Source organism: Ambystoma mexicanum, chromosome 6q (genome assembly GCF_040938575.1).
Source record: "Ambystoma mexicanum isolate Mex_15411 chromosome 6q, UKY_AmexF1_1, whole genome shotgun sequence".
NCBI lineage: Eukaryota > Metazoa > Chordata > Amphibia > Caudata > Ambystomatidae > Ambystoma > Ambystoma mexicanum.
Window position 1 is genome coordinate 135,062,507 of NC_090937.1, and position 14,878 is coordinate 135,077,384.

Genomic DNA, 14,878 nt, shown 5'->3' on the forward strand with positions numbered 1-14,878 from the left:
ATTTGCTCAAAGAGGTCATGTGTTACATTATCGAGCCAATCAACCTGTCACTAATGCCTGCAGACTCTGATCACTAGCTCCAACAACTTTTCAGCCCCCCCCACATTTGTTTCTGTTTCCCCAAAGCTTTGACAATTTAATTCACTTCAACTGCTTGTGTGTGAGTGCATGCTCAGTCATGCATCCATCCCAAAAGCACATAAGTAATGCAAAAAAAAAAGGCTAGACTGCCTTTCAGTGAAATGCAGATTGATTTTAAATGATGTTAGCAAAAATAATAATATATATTCAGTAAAAAAAACTTTGTTAAAGGGATGGTAAACCGAAAAACCCCTGAAATTTGCTAGTTATGGTAAGCTAAGCAACCATAACTTGCGCCACCACTGTGCACTGCTAAGACTAACACACAGGACATCAAAGATGACATCACAAATGAGTGGCACTAAAGTTATAAGCCATCCAATAACTGCTTTTCCCCAACCCTGTAATACAGAAATAGGTACAGATGTCATAGGACATCTGAAGTGTCCGCGGACACCACAGGACTGTCCCAGGACATCTGGAGTGTTCGCAGACTGTCGGGGATGAAACAACCCATTTTCCGGCTTCCTATGGCCAAATCCCATCATCATCCCCCCTCCTCCCGAGAGATTGTTTGTTGAGTTTGACAAGTGCAATGTTGCTTTTTCTTTTCTTTTTTCACTGCGCTGTCCGCGGACCCCAGAAAAGTCCACCCAATCGGCGGCCGCGTCCCGATGTCCACAGACCACGCAAAAGTCCACACATTTTTCTGGGCCAGTCCGCGGATAGGACAGAGAAATGTGTCCGCGGACAGGACATAGATATCACACATTTTTTACGTAATGTTTTGGCCATTTAATACTGGACGGATTTAAACCAAATCAACAAAAGCACGCTTTGAGGACCAAGCCGCCGTTCCTGCCGCAAATTTGGTGAAAATCCGTCCAGGGGTTTGGGCTGTAGGCATTAGTAAAGTTTTTTTCCCATTTATCTATGGAAAAATGTCCTGGGTGCTAGTCTTAGGAGTGCACGGTGATGGTGCGAGTTATGGTTGCTTAGTTTACCATAACTGGCGAATTTCTGATGTTTTTCAGTTTTACCTATAACCATAATGTCCCTGTAACAATATTTTCCCGTTGAATTTCATAGGTTTTTATTAGTGCAACTTAACCATAATGTCCCCTTAACTAAGTTTTTGATTGAATATATACATACATATATATTCTGTTGGAGACTTCCTAAAATCACACTCATATAACATTGAATGCATAATAGCCAAAGGTCCTTCCTGAAAATGAAAGAAAATGTTCCAGCTAAAAAACACCAAGAGACACCTAAAGTGTTTTTTCCTTTCCTTCTTTCCATCTGTCACTGCAAGTATATTAAATGCACAACCTGAAATGATGGCTTGCTTACACGCCAAAAAAGACCGACCTAGAAAATAAAGTAAAATGCTCCAGCTCACAAACAGCAATAGACTCCAGTGTACACCACCCTCCTTCTGTTCTGTTAGATTTCCCGGAACTAATAAAGAGCACCAGCAGGCTTCTTCTATATATAGCCAGGCAAATGTGTTTGCCCAAACCCGTTCTGCCGAACATCTGAAAAGTGCAGGCAGTTCAGCTGATCTTGAATACAATGAAAATTCAGGTGATATGGGATCTGAATGCATAATGTGCGCAGGCTTTGCACTTCCATGGTTGCATTGAATGATGTCCTCTTATACTATATACCCCATTTCGCAAGGACATGTATTCTTCATTAGAGCACGTAATGACTTTACTATGAGCACCAGCATTCCTCTGAATTCCTATAAATAATCCTTTCACGAACATGTCCATTACAGGAGCCCATTTAGGGGGCTAGACGGGACGAGTAGCAAAAGCCGGAATACAAAAAACAGTTTCATCTGCTGATGTTCCTCCTATCACATCAGTTGGAGCTCCTGTTCTGATAAGAAGATCTTAGCTGCCAGGATTGATATGATAGGATATGACATGTATAACGCGGCTGTACACAAATGTTTCCATCGTTGCTATATGGCCTATTTAATAAAGCTGATCATCCCTGAGAGAGTCAGTATCCATGGAAACCTCTGAACCACCACCACTCACCGTGGAACATGAGTGTGAGGAGAGGGAGACTTCAGGAGGAACACGTGGTCAGAACTCCCCTCGAGAAATCCTTAAGAACGTCTCCACTTGCCACCACAAGCCTTGGAGAAAGCTGAATATTAGCCTGCAAACTGCCACTTTATGGCTTGTTGCTTTAATCAACCTAAATTAGGTCCTCTGGCCATTGTAAGCGAAACACAGAAAAGAGTAGCCAAGTATATTAGTGCGACCTTTCGAAACAACTTTGAACAACCCATCTAAGAAGTCACAGGAAAACCAGCAACATGAATATGAAGATGTTTCCCATTTGCACAATAGCATGATTGTGCAGTGTCACCCATGCATGGAGAACAAGCAATCTGTGTTGACCTGGTCTATTGCTCAGTAAAAAGTGCAAGGATAGCAACTGCACACATTTTACAGAGCAGGGCCATAACTATACATGTTTAAGTTGGCAATGAATCAAGAAAACTATCATCATGTAATGTAATCATTGTGAGTTCCTGGGCCATTTTTAATACTGGCCTACGAACATGGACCATCCAAGAGAAATAAGAAACAGCAGACATTGGTTTATCAAAACTGTGTTGTCAGTTGGAAATTATTGTGCCATGGAAAATTACTTTGGCGGATACATTTAAGAGTCACACGGGCTCCCTATTTCTACTTAGCACACCCAGCTGGAAACCAGCCAACCAGGAATGCAGAATGCAGTGGGTACTCGATGGAACGTTCCCACAGTGTCATCTAAGATGCCTTTCACCATAACAACAGACTGAGATGCCTAATTCATTGCAAAAGAAAGTGAAGAAGTGCCTTGAAAAATATAGCACTTGCTAAGCCCCAGCCTAACGTTTGCCACATGCTCTCAACAGACTTTATAGAATAGAAGTGAGAGATTCGAACAGGATGCAAGGGAAATTTCAGAATTGCCGACTGCGGCCAACACATTCTAAATTTCTAAAGGCAAGTACGAATTTATGATGGCATGCCTTCTCCAAAACTGTTGTAGAATAAATCCCCAAAAGCGCCCCAAAAGAACAAAAATGAGAGCACTAGAAGTCCAGAAGCTTTTGTCTCACTCACGTTACCCGAGGAGAACACATCCACATCCCTTGTACACCAAGATGTTCATTATCCCTTTTTCATCCTTCACTGACCATGATGGCATTCACACTAGCCGATTACAGCTTGCCCCTCTGTAACATGACCTAGATTAATTAAAATGTACTTAACACCAGAATTAATCCCATCAGGAACATCATTTCACCAAAATGCCAGCGGTAGCGGAAGTGACATCACAGGACCCGTGACCCCTGATGACACCACAGGAAGTGCTGTCATTTGACTCCACCCCGAAGTGATATCGCGGAAAGCGATGGAACACAAGCTTTCACCCGTTGACAAAACAGGAAGTGGCATTACATAGCATTGTACACTACGAAAAATATGGTTACGATATCACTATAATGTGATGTACATTTCATACAAGAATGGATCGCCATATGTATCATTAAGATCAGTGCGTATAGGCCCATATTACCAAATTACTGTGAATGCAAGCAGACATCCATGACCAAATGGTAATGATGTGTTATTATATAGCACTTACGCTTAAGCGCTTTATATAGAAACAATGTACACCCAATATCACCCAACCTGTGTTGGTAATAATAATAATAATAATTTAGCATTTATATAGTGCTACGAACCCTCAGGTATCTGAGCGCAGCTTAATATTACCCACGGGTGTTGTGGTCATTTATTGACCTCAGAAGGATGAAAGGCTGTGTTTGGCCCTGCTGGAATTTGAACCTGCGTTAGCAAGCTCTGCACAGATGTCAAAGCAAGTGCTCTTTTCGCTGTGCCACTTGACCGGTACTCATTTATATACCTCAGAAGGATGAAAGGCTGATGTTGAGGCGTTTAAAAACAGACTAAATCAGTGACTCACCCCCTGAAGTGTGCCTGAAATAAACCCTTAATGAGTCTAGCAAGTATTGCATAGAATGCCAGAAAGACACACTATTTGGCATTCCTATTCTTTCTTATTTAGTGTCAGTGCTGAAAGTGTTAGACTTGTCGCACTCCTGTTCTTATTTTTCTTCTTTTTTTAAGGGGCCTGAAAAAGAAAGCCACCCACTCCAGAATTAAAGAGCCACATGGTGCTGGGCACAGCCCAGGAGATTGCTTTACAAAAAATACAAAAAATAAACCTTTTTTCTTTTTGTTTTTGTTTTTTTTAGAGTTTGCAAGGGAGACCACTGAGGTCGGAAGGGAGACCTCAGAGGTCGCATTTGCGACCTCTGGCAACACCTAAATGACGTCTCTGAATCCCATTTGGGATTCTTGCCCATCAGGCCTCTTGACCTCTCTCAACAAAATTACATTTTGTATATCCGAAAGTATCCACAACACACCCTCACCACTCCATTTCCCATCCCCTTTATGCTGTCGCAATCTAACAATGTGCCCCAGCCACGCTCATCGAATAGTTGCTTTCCCCTGTTCACACCATTACCTTTGCAGGACTGCTTACTATTTGTATATATGTTTGTTGTAATTGACTGTCTCGGTTCTGTATGCAATAAAAGACTGAGAAAACTGAAACACACCCATTATTCAATCAAGATGTATCCACATTAGGCTATGGAGAGAACATATTTTAAGAGACAACAGCCATTAAACAATATAATGAATGCACACCAATGAACATAAGAATATATCAAATGACCAGTAACATATAGGGAAACAAGATTCAAATCAGGGGATTCCCTAAATCACCCAGAACTTTAGTATGGCCCCCAAGAAGCCATGAGTGATTTACTAAATCCACAGGACTCCTTTTTCATAAAGATGACCTTTTCATTTCTTGAGAGTTGAGCACCAGCCCAAATGATGAACTGGTCATCTCTCCTGCAATTATTGGTGTCAGGCGCATGTCCAACCACCGAGGCGCAACGAGTGCTGCATTGCATTATTATAATTGTTCTTTTATAATGCGCTTAATACCAGAGATCAGTTTCTAGGGAGGGATCGGGATTCAAACCGCTGCATTGTTTTGCTTCTGAATGGGGCAAGTATGAATAGAATATCTTGAATTGAAATGAAAACGCGTTTGCTCATTGACAATTGACCGTTTTAAGTGACTAGAATTAGCATTTGGGCCACGAGGTGAACACTGGCAGTGCATTCTTAAAATAATTCTTACACTCAGAGAGTACCCATTTGCAGTCAATCTATGTAGTCTGGGCACCAAGGATGACACTTACACAATGGAGAAAGTCATCACGTTGCTCAGGTTGAACCCAAACATCCATTGTTGTTTATTTTACCCAGTACAATCTTGTGAATCTAATGACGTGTGCTTTAGCCAAACATGGATGCACTCATTGAACACTAACATTAATGAATTCCCATCTCTTGGTTGATGCCAAGAAATAGGTTAGTCTTTGGGAAAATAAGGTACTTCTATTACTGGCAAATGCACCAGTAAGAGGGCCTGACAGAGTTCCATATGCCTAACCAGCCATTTCTAAAAATAATGGATATTTCAGACCCTCAATGCCTGGGTATATATTGATATCCACTAGCAGTGCAGGCAATATTTGTTAGGTATAATATAATATGGCTTTATCGCAAATGAGTTTTCATACCAGACATTAACTATATGACCGAGAGCGAAACCACCGGGCCAAGCTGTACAAAGCAGCAATGAACTCGAAAGATTTAATAAAGTTTCCAATTTAATGTTCACCTCCAGATGTTTAGTGGTGCGATGTAACTCCTCGGCACATAAACCATCTGATCTGTTGTCAGCCTTATTGTATTGATCTTTTTTTTATTATGTTATGTATTTTTTTCGGTCTGCGGTTTCTTGTTATTGGTGTAAGCTTCCAGAGAACATTTAGCTGCTGCACCTTTTTTTTTTTTTAAATGGCGAATCTTGGATTTTGGATTTCATGAATGTCATTTGTTTGATGTGCTTATACACCCAGATATATTTCTGTGTTGTAATCATTTGCTCAATATTGCAAAGTCCGAGAAGCAGAGAGGCTAACAGAAATGTTATTATTTTTTAAAGTAGACTTATTAAGAAAAATGGTATGTACATATACAGATAGAGATGGATAGAATAGCTACATATGTAGATATAGATATTTGACATTCAAGAATATACTCAACTTATACATGCTACAATTATTCTTAAAGTACATTCTGAATTGTAATTATCATGTCCTGACTAGTACTTTGTACATTTCAAATCTACAAGATCAGCAGTGCCCCATGAACCATACAGAGTTATCCATAGGTATTTGGGTTTGAGTGATAGTCATTAATAGAAGATTTTTCTCAAGGTGTCAGGAGCATGAATTCCTGGGGCCCTTCTCAATAATGTTAAGCTCCAAATGGTATCCGGAAGCTTGATTCCCCTGGGGGTTATAGAGGAGGCAATATGAATCCCCAAATCTCCCTCGATTATTAATATGTCAGACAGATGTCTGCCTCTCCCATGAACACTCTTCCTCCCCATCTAGGTTCTCAGTTTTGGCTCCTGGTGACTTGGGACTGAATGTCCTACAGCCTTAGACTTTAGTTTACACCTTCCCCCAATTCCTCTTCTATCCAGAGTGATTCACAAGATCTGGAGATACCATGTTTGGGTGATTCTGGTGGCTCCTATCCAGGCCAGACAGGCCTAGTTTCCCCACTTGATTCAATTAGCCAGTTACCCAGTTCCCTCCACAAGTTCAGGGTCTAATGAGCTGTCCACTTTGCAACAATTGGAATTGGGGAGTCTGACTTTTAAGAGGGAATGGTTGGGATGCCAGTGTCTGTGCAAGAACGTATTTGCATCACTCCAGTCCTCAAGGAACGTCTCCTCCTTGATGTTTTATGCATGTCAATAGGTATCCTTCAGTAAATGGTGCACGAAGCAAGATCTCCTGCCCTTGGAATGTGGGTCAGCTGATAGTTCCTTTCCCTCCAAGAAGGTTTTGATTTGGGTCTTTCACTTCTTCCTTAAAGGCTCAAAGGGTGGCTGTGCAAGCCTTCAGGGCTCCCTGGGGAGAATGTGGATTGGAAAAAGCAGAAAACTTGGTAGCTTACCTCTTGAAGTGTTTTGCCCTTTCTTAACCTAGAGTGCGGTCAAGGACCCATGAATGTGATTTACTGTTCATCCTGATGGCCCCTCAGGGACTTCCTTTGAACCACTGGCTTCAGTGAATCTTAAAGTCCCGTCCTACAAAAGTGGCTTTTTGTTACCGAAAACGATGGGTTGAGAGCTCAGGGAATTCCTTGCTCTACTTTGGTCATACCCCTTTTTGGTTGTGTGGCCTATGGCCATTGTTCTATGCTGTAATCCCTCTTTTAGGCCAAAATTGGTACAATTGTTTTATTAGCCACAAGAGATTATTATTCCATCCCTTCCTGAGGACTTCATGGATTTGGAAATCGTAGATATGGTGGGATGGATGTGGGACAGGTCCTTTTCATGTATTTAGCTAGAACAGCAGCTTCAGGAATTCTAAGAGACTGTCTGTCACGTGTTGTGCTTCTGGAAGAGGTAGAGGGGCTATCCCTTGCCAATTAGCCATTGGTTTAGGAACACCTTTGCCGTTGCTTATAATCTACATGGAGTACGGTTCCACCACAAATTCTAAGGCAATCAACCACAAGGGTGGTGGAATCTTGGGCTGGGGCCATGGATTCCTTGATTATCAACGCATACAAGGAAGCCACATGATCTTCTCCCCTTAGGTTTATAGACTCCTTATACCAGAGCAGAAGATCAGAGGTTCGTCCTTGCAGTCCTTCCCAGTCTCTGGTTAGGTGCAGTTTGTTCAATACATTTCACTGGGTGACCTATCTTTGTCCGGTGTTTCTTAGTATTAGTGCCTCGATTTTTGGTATACTGGGACAAGGGATACAGAGGTAAATGTCTGGAATCCTCACCGGTAATCTTCATTATTCCTAGTCCTACTTCCTGGTTCGGGTACTTGGAGCAACCCCCTCTATCCCAGGGGCCAGGGACTTCAGGTTATTTGCAAAATTAAGGAGGTTTGATCGTAAGCCACTCCCGTTATAGGGTAAAGGGAGTGGAAGCCTGGGCTGTGACTTACTTTGAGGGTGAGAGTGATGCTGGAAAGTGTGGAGTCGGTCATAAATAATTTCTGGGACAAGGAAGAGTAGGACTAAAAGTAATATGATTATCAGTAAGCAATCCAGGATTTCTAAAACGACATTTTAAACTGCACCACTCCTGCCCCAACCCTCCTCAAAAGGATTGAATGCACAAGAAATATAGATTTTTTAAAAAATATTCTGAAATACAAGAAAATCTATTATTTTTTCCTTTTCTTATGAATAGTTTGTGCAATCTATACTTTGCAAAACAATATGTTTGGAAAGTTCTGTTTCTTGGCAAATATTATACATTAATATAAAAAGTATAATTCCATGCACAATGTAAGCGCAAACATCTATACGCCTCTTTATTATCACTTGCAATCCATCACATTTTGTTGTAGTTTTGTATTGGTGCCGTTATGCTATGATATGATAAGTCATTTATAACACGCCTGTACACAAGTGTTTCTAGGCCCTTTGTTGTCAGAAATAGTTTGTTTTTAACCATTGACGACGTTGCATATCTTCCTTCCAGCATGCTTTAGAAAACCGCTTGTAAAAACTTTGACATTTCAAAATGTTACTATATGTTTCAATTACTGTATGTGTATATAAAATGTTACATCTGAAATATTTAGTTGAATAAATGGTGCAGCACACGATATACACATCAATATATAGTTTGTATTTTTGTACCTACACATTTATTTTTACAAATGCATGCTCAAACAAAGGGCCTTATTCATTGAACGTTTAGAGTGGAGAAAAGGCCCTTTAGACTGCCAATAAACATGTTCCACCAGGCCTAATTCACAGAGCGGTGCAAAGTGAATTTTTGCATACCAAAGTCACTTTGCACTTTGCTCCGCTTTAAACGTTCCATGAATTAGGCGCTATGTCGCTTCTTTTCCTTCCTTGCTGATGCCATTTGCAAAATCATTCTTAGCAAACCATGATTGCACAATTGTCTCTCGCGAATAAAGTACAGTTTCCCTGCAGGTCAGTAGGCTGATATTAACTGTATTAAGCACAGTGGTCGAAGTGGGCAGGAGCGGTCGGGGTGGTACTCTACTTGTTTTAATTAAGTTTTACCGTTCCAATACTTTTATTTTAAAAATAAACTGTCCCGAATGGTTTCGTTTAAAATAAAAGTGTAGGAAGAAGTTGAAACTTGCACTTTCTGTGCACTGCACATGATGTTTCCTTAAAGAGCAGGCACATGTGTTTGGGGGGTTTTATTGTGCATGGGAGGGGGTACGGTGATGGGTCTGTGGGGAGCGATGCAGGCCAGTAGGGAACATAGTTCCACTACTTCTTTTCGTACACTCCGACCACATATTAAGCACTTCTTAAAATGCAGTATATCACCTTAACTTCTTACCTCTAATGGGGGCCCGCCACCATAGGTTCTAGAGAGGGGGTGGGGTGGGCTCTCTGAATTCATAAAGAAATTATTTCCGTTATGAGACCGTACCGGAAATAATTACTTTATAGTAACTTCAAAAATAAATTATTTCTTTTTGATCTCATTGGGTTCCCCCCACTCGCCTCTAGAAGGCCTCCCTGTGATGGGGTGGGGGAGAGTAGAACTCTATGAATTCAAAACGATATTGGGCCTCCTCACAAGTCTGGCGGTAATCCAGCACAATTACCGCCGGGTGGTAAAAGTGTTACCACTAGGCTGTGTGGGGTAATTAGCACTGCATCACAAACTGGCGTGAAAGCGCCCCCGACCTCGGCAGTAACGCTATTAGCGCCTGGCAGCAACAGCATCAAAATAAGGGCTACTACCAAGAAAGCAGTGCTAATAGTGCTACTGCTGGCAATCCGGTGCTATTAATGCCAGTGGAAATTGCGTCACCACTGGGACAGGATGCATTGCAGCAGCCATTTTGAAAAACACAATCCATTGAATATCTCCACTTCCTGCAGCCATCCAACCCTTTCAATCAGCAAGAACGTACCAGGAGAGGATAAGAGGCAAGGTGGCTGAAAATCTTCTTTGTAAACCAAAATTGAGCGAGGTTGAGGTTGTTGTGTTCACAGATGAGGTAATCTCACACTGTGATGAACTCTCTGGCAGTCTCCAACGCAAGACAACTGGGCAGCGCAGGAAAGCCATAAGGACTTCCACCTCCCAGAAAGCGACAGCAGTATCCAGCATGTACCATGATGGATAGGACTGTCAAAAGCGGTGGAATGACCAGTGTGTCAAGGTGCGGGGACTGCTGTCCCAACACAGCCAGGAGTCCCTGACTACTGGAGGAGGCACAGCAGAGCAACTGGTCCTCACCGTCTGGGAGGAGAAATGTAGCACAATGCTGTACCTACCCGGAGGCAGGAGATGAGTCACCCCTCCACAAATGCATGCACAAATGGCATCCTAGCATAAGATGTCAAAGTTGACAGGGATACAAGTCAGCAGACACAGAAGTTGGGCAAGCCAACAGGGCAGAGTGATGGGCTGGCACATCAGCCACGCTCCACATTAGCCATGGATCAGATCACCAATGGCACCCCAGAGCCACACAGCAGCAGGAAGGTCAGGCATGTGAACCAAACCAATGCTATGTGCCTGCCTGCCAATCACTGTGCACCAGAGTGCAGCCTTACTGGCTGCACAGCAGTGGCCCATCGAGTGATGACAGTGCCATGGACTAAGCCACCAGTGGGTGGGGGGGGGCGGTGCGGGGCCTAAAGCAACCGAATATGAATGAATAACAGATATATGCTGCCCAGCATGGACACACCGGCCTATCCACACACAGGCCAAAGTCCTCCCATGACCAACCATGCCCATTTGTCCATTTGTGTGGGGCCCCACTCTATACCATAGCAATTGTGCCTTGCATGCCAATACACGTGGATGTACCATACTGACAATATTATCTATGTCCCTTACTGGCAGTTGCGCATCGCAAGAGGCATCAGAGGAGGAGGGGGATGATGCCAGCCCATCAGGGAGCATTGCTACCAGTCCCTCAAGGTCTGCCACAACCACCCTGCAAAAGCCCACACAGGCCACACCAAGGCGGATGTCTCAGCACGTAACATTGCACTAGAGCAAGGCCAAGGCAATGCCCAAACCAGAGACCAGCAGGAGCAGTACAGGGCACACTGCACCCACTCCTGCAGCTGGAAGCCCTGAGACTGAGGTCACACATGCTGCCAGGGCAACTGAGGAGCTAAAGGGAACACAAGCCCGGTGACATCACCTGCCGAAAGGCCACACTCGCGGAAGAGCCAACCATGTCGGCAGCACCAGAACTCCCCAGAGAACCCTCCCGCCTGCCATCACCATCACTCCCCTTACAGCCCTCCATCCGGCCAGCACACACGGACAAAAGAGCCGGAAGTGGATACTCCCACATATGACTCCCCTGCTATTAGCCCTGGGCCAGTGCAGAGCCCCTCAACAACACACCACATTTGGACAGGCAGCATGCTGATGCTCGAGGACATGCAGTGTAGACAGTGGGAGATGGAGGAGATTGCCACACCCACACTGTACACGTGCAGGCAATCAGGGAAAGCATCCAGGGGGCCACCCGCAGGGTTGTGCGTGCCATGGCACGGAACAGGGCAGAGCAGACTGCAAACATGTCCGCCCTCACACTCTACGCCCAACATGTCAGGTGAATGACAGAAGGCCTCTGCACTGGCAGAGGCCATACCGGAGCACAGTGGTGCAACAGCAGCATAACATGAGGACAGGCGCTGTCCCATCCACATCATCGACACCCGCAGAGGGGTCCCAGCAGGACACCCACAGCGACAGTCAGAATGCCTTCTGCGACCAAGATCACCAGGGACTGGCGGGGGCGGGGTGGCAGGGCTGTGACAGACTCTGAGACACTGATTTCCTTGAGCGGCCATGCTGTGAAGTTGGTGGTGGGTGGGGGCAGGGGGATAGTGTGATGGGGAGTTGGTGGTGGGTGGGGGGATAGGGGTAGTGTGGATAGTCTGATGGGGAGTTGGTGGTGGGAGTGGGAAGGGGGATAGTGTGATGGGGAGTTAGTGGTGCCACGGGGCAGGGGTTAGTGTGAATGGGAGTTGGTGGTGGGAAGGGGAATAGTTTTGGCACTTCATTCTATGAAATATATAAAAATTCATCAATGCGAGGACATTCCTGATTGTGTCATTGTCGTGTTTATCGAAGGGGGTGTCACACAGTGGTGCACGACTCATGCCATATGTAAATGTCAAAGGAAATTGTCTATCATTGCACACACTAGCACAATTTTGCCAACTTTCTTTGCAGGGTACATCAGGGCTCCACCAGTGTGGTCAAGGTAGCGGAAATATGCCCCAGGAGGCCGAAGGTACACTCGATACAGAGCCGGGTCCTACTGTGACCTTGGTTGTAAGCATTCTCTTGCAGTGTTTGTGGATCATGCACAGGGATCATTAGCCACGGCAGCTGTGGGTATCTCAAGTCACCTGCATGGGGTGAGGCACAGGCATGATATATGATAATATTGGTTATTTGTAACGCACTTAATTCCCAGAGGTTTCTAAGCGTGGAACCGGGATTTAACCTGTGTTACTCCATTTCGCCTTGCTTACAAGGCGTGCATGTTGCCGCTGAGCTATCCTCCCAAAACATCAGTCATGGTGTAGGGTGTAGGAGTGGACTTACACAATATCAGGTCAATTAACTACTTGTGCATGCAGATGGGACATCATTTCATGGCATGTGTCTATTCATGCAGTGTCACTCGTGCCATGCATTGTTTGAGCTTCACATGCACACTGTTCCCTTGCAACACATGTCACATAGGGTGTCTGCCGGTGAAATGTCCAGCGGACATGGTGGCTGTCATGTGGATGTGTAATCACACCATGCATGGGGCATGATGCCGGGTTCCCCATGGACCCTCCCTGGCCATCTGATGGCAATGGGGGGCATTGTGGGCTGGCCGCACATGGGTGCATGGCTGTGGCATTGGCAGGGACGTTGTTCTGTGTGGCAATGTGGACATTTGTCTGCATTGCTTTGGTGGGTTCTGCCTGCATTGTGGTACCTGTAGTCATGTTGGTGGAATCTGTTGATACTGCATGTGTACTACTGCTTTTCCATGCATGTAAGTCTGACATTTCCATGCTCCCTGGTCTGTACTGTGATGTGTTGCGGGAGGTGGTTAAGTGTGGATTTCGCATTTGCTTGTCATGCCATCCTGTGTGTGGTCATTTGCACTCCCCCCTATTTGGGCAGGTGACTCACAGCATGTGTGGTGGCTTTTCTACTCACCCCCGAACCAGGTCCGTTGTCCTCTGTGCCTCTCTATGTATCCTGGCAGTCTGCTGTTCCGCAGGACCATGGCATTGTGGGTGGAACCAAGGTAGCAGGCACAGCAATAGGTGATGATAAGGTTGGGATCATAGGTCACCTGCACATTCAGGGAGTGGTAGTGCTTGTGGTTTCGGTACACTGCTTCGTGGGCCTGGGGGGCCACCAGTGCTACATGGATACAGTCGAGAGCAGTGATCACATTTGTCATTTGGGCAACAACATAGAACTGTGCCATCATGGCATGACCTGGGCTGGGTTGGTGGGGGGTGAGATGGGGTGTTGCACTTGATGCAGGAGGGCTTCAAACACCTGGGCCAGCACTGCACAGAAAGTGGGCTGTGCCATGCCATGCATCATGGCCATGGAGTGCTGGAAGGTGCCAATTCTGAGGAATTGTAGAACAGACACTAGCTTCAGCAGTGGGGGCACAGCTGTCTGGATATTAATGTCCCGGGAGGATAGCTCAGCTTGGAAGCAAGACAACACGAAGCAACAACAGGTTCGATCCCCGGGTCCGTGCTTAGAAATCTCTGGGTGTTTAAGCGCGTTATAAATACGTAACTAAGACAAAAAAAAACACAATTACGCAACTAAGAAAAACAAACAATTCCTGTAACAGCGCCTCGATGCCTGAGGGCTGTGTGAGCGCTTATAAATATTACATTTAAAAAAAAAAAATCCTTCTCCCTCTGTCATTGTGGTGAGTAGCTCAGTTATGGAGGTGGTAGAGGGTTGCCACCCAGCTGTCAGTGAAAGTCCAAAGTGAGGTTCTTGCCCTGAGAATCAGGGCATACCTTGCTTGTGCTCTCCTCCACCTCCTCCTGACCCCCCCGCCCCCATGCTCCCTGTACCCTGTCCTGGTTGTCCAGCCTCTCCATTTCAAAGCGCAGCATGAACAGCTTCCTGTTCCAGCTCACAATGGCTAGTGTCAGCACAGTGTTGGAAAAATTGTTTGGTGTAGGGATGTGCCTGATGTAGGCACCTGAGGTGGATTGGGATCACCTGTAGCTTAGTTTTAGGTGCCTGTGATCATGTCCCTTGCAGCTGGAGGGTGGAGGTAACTGTGCCGTGTTTTCGACAGTATTAGTGCTGGTTTTCGGTGCTAATACAGCTGTACATGGACTTGCGATGCAGCTGTGTTTGCGCCTCATGTGGCCGGCAGTAATAGTGCTGGCTTTGATAGCACCAGCTGTAATTGCGCTGGCTGTAATGGCACCGCCTGATTTTACAGTTGGTGGTATTTTTGCCGGCTCATGTGCTAATTCTGTTACTGCAACTTTTAAGGCTTACCGCCAGACTAGTGATAGGGCCCATAGTTTCT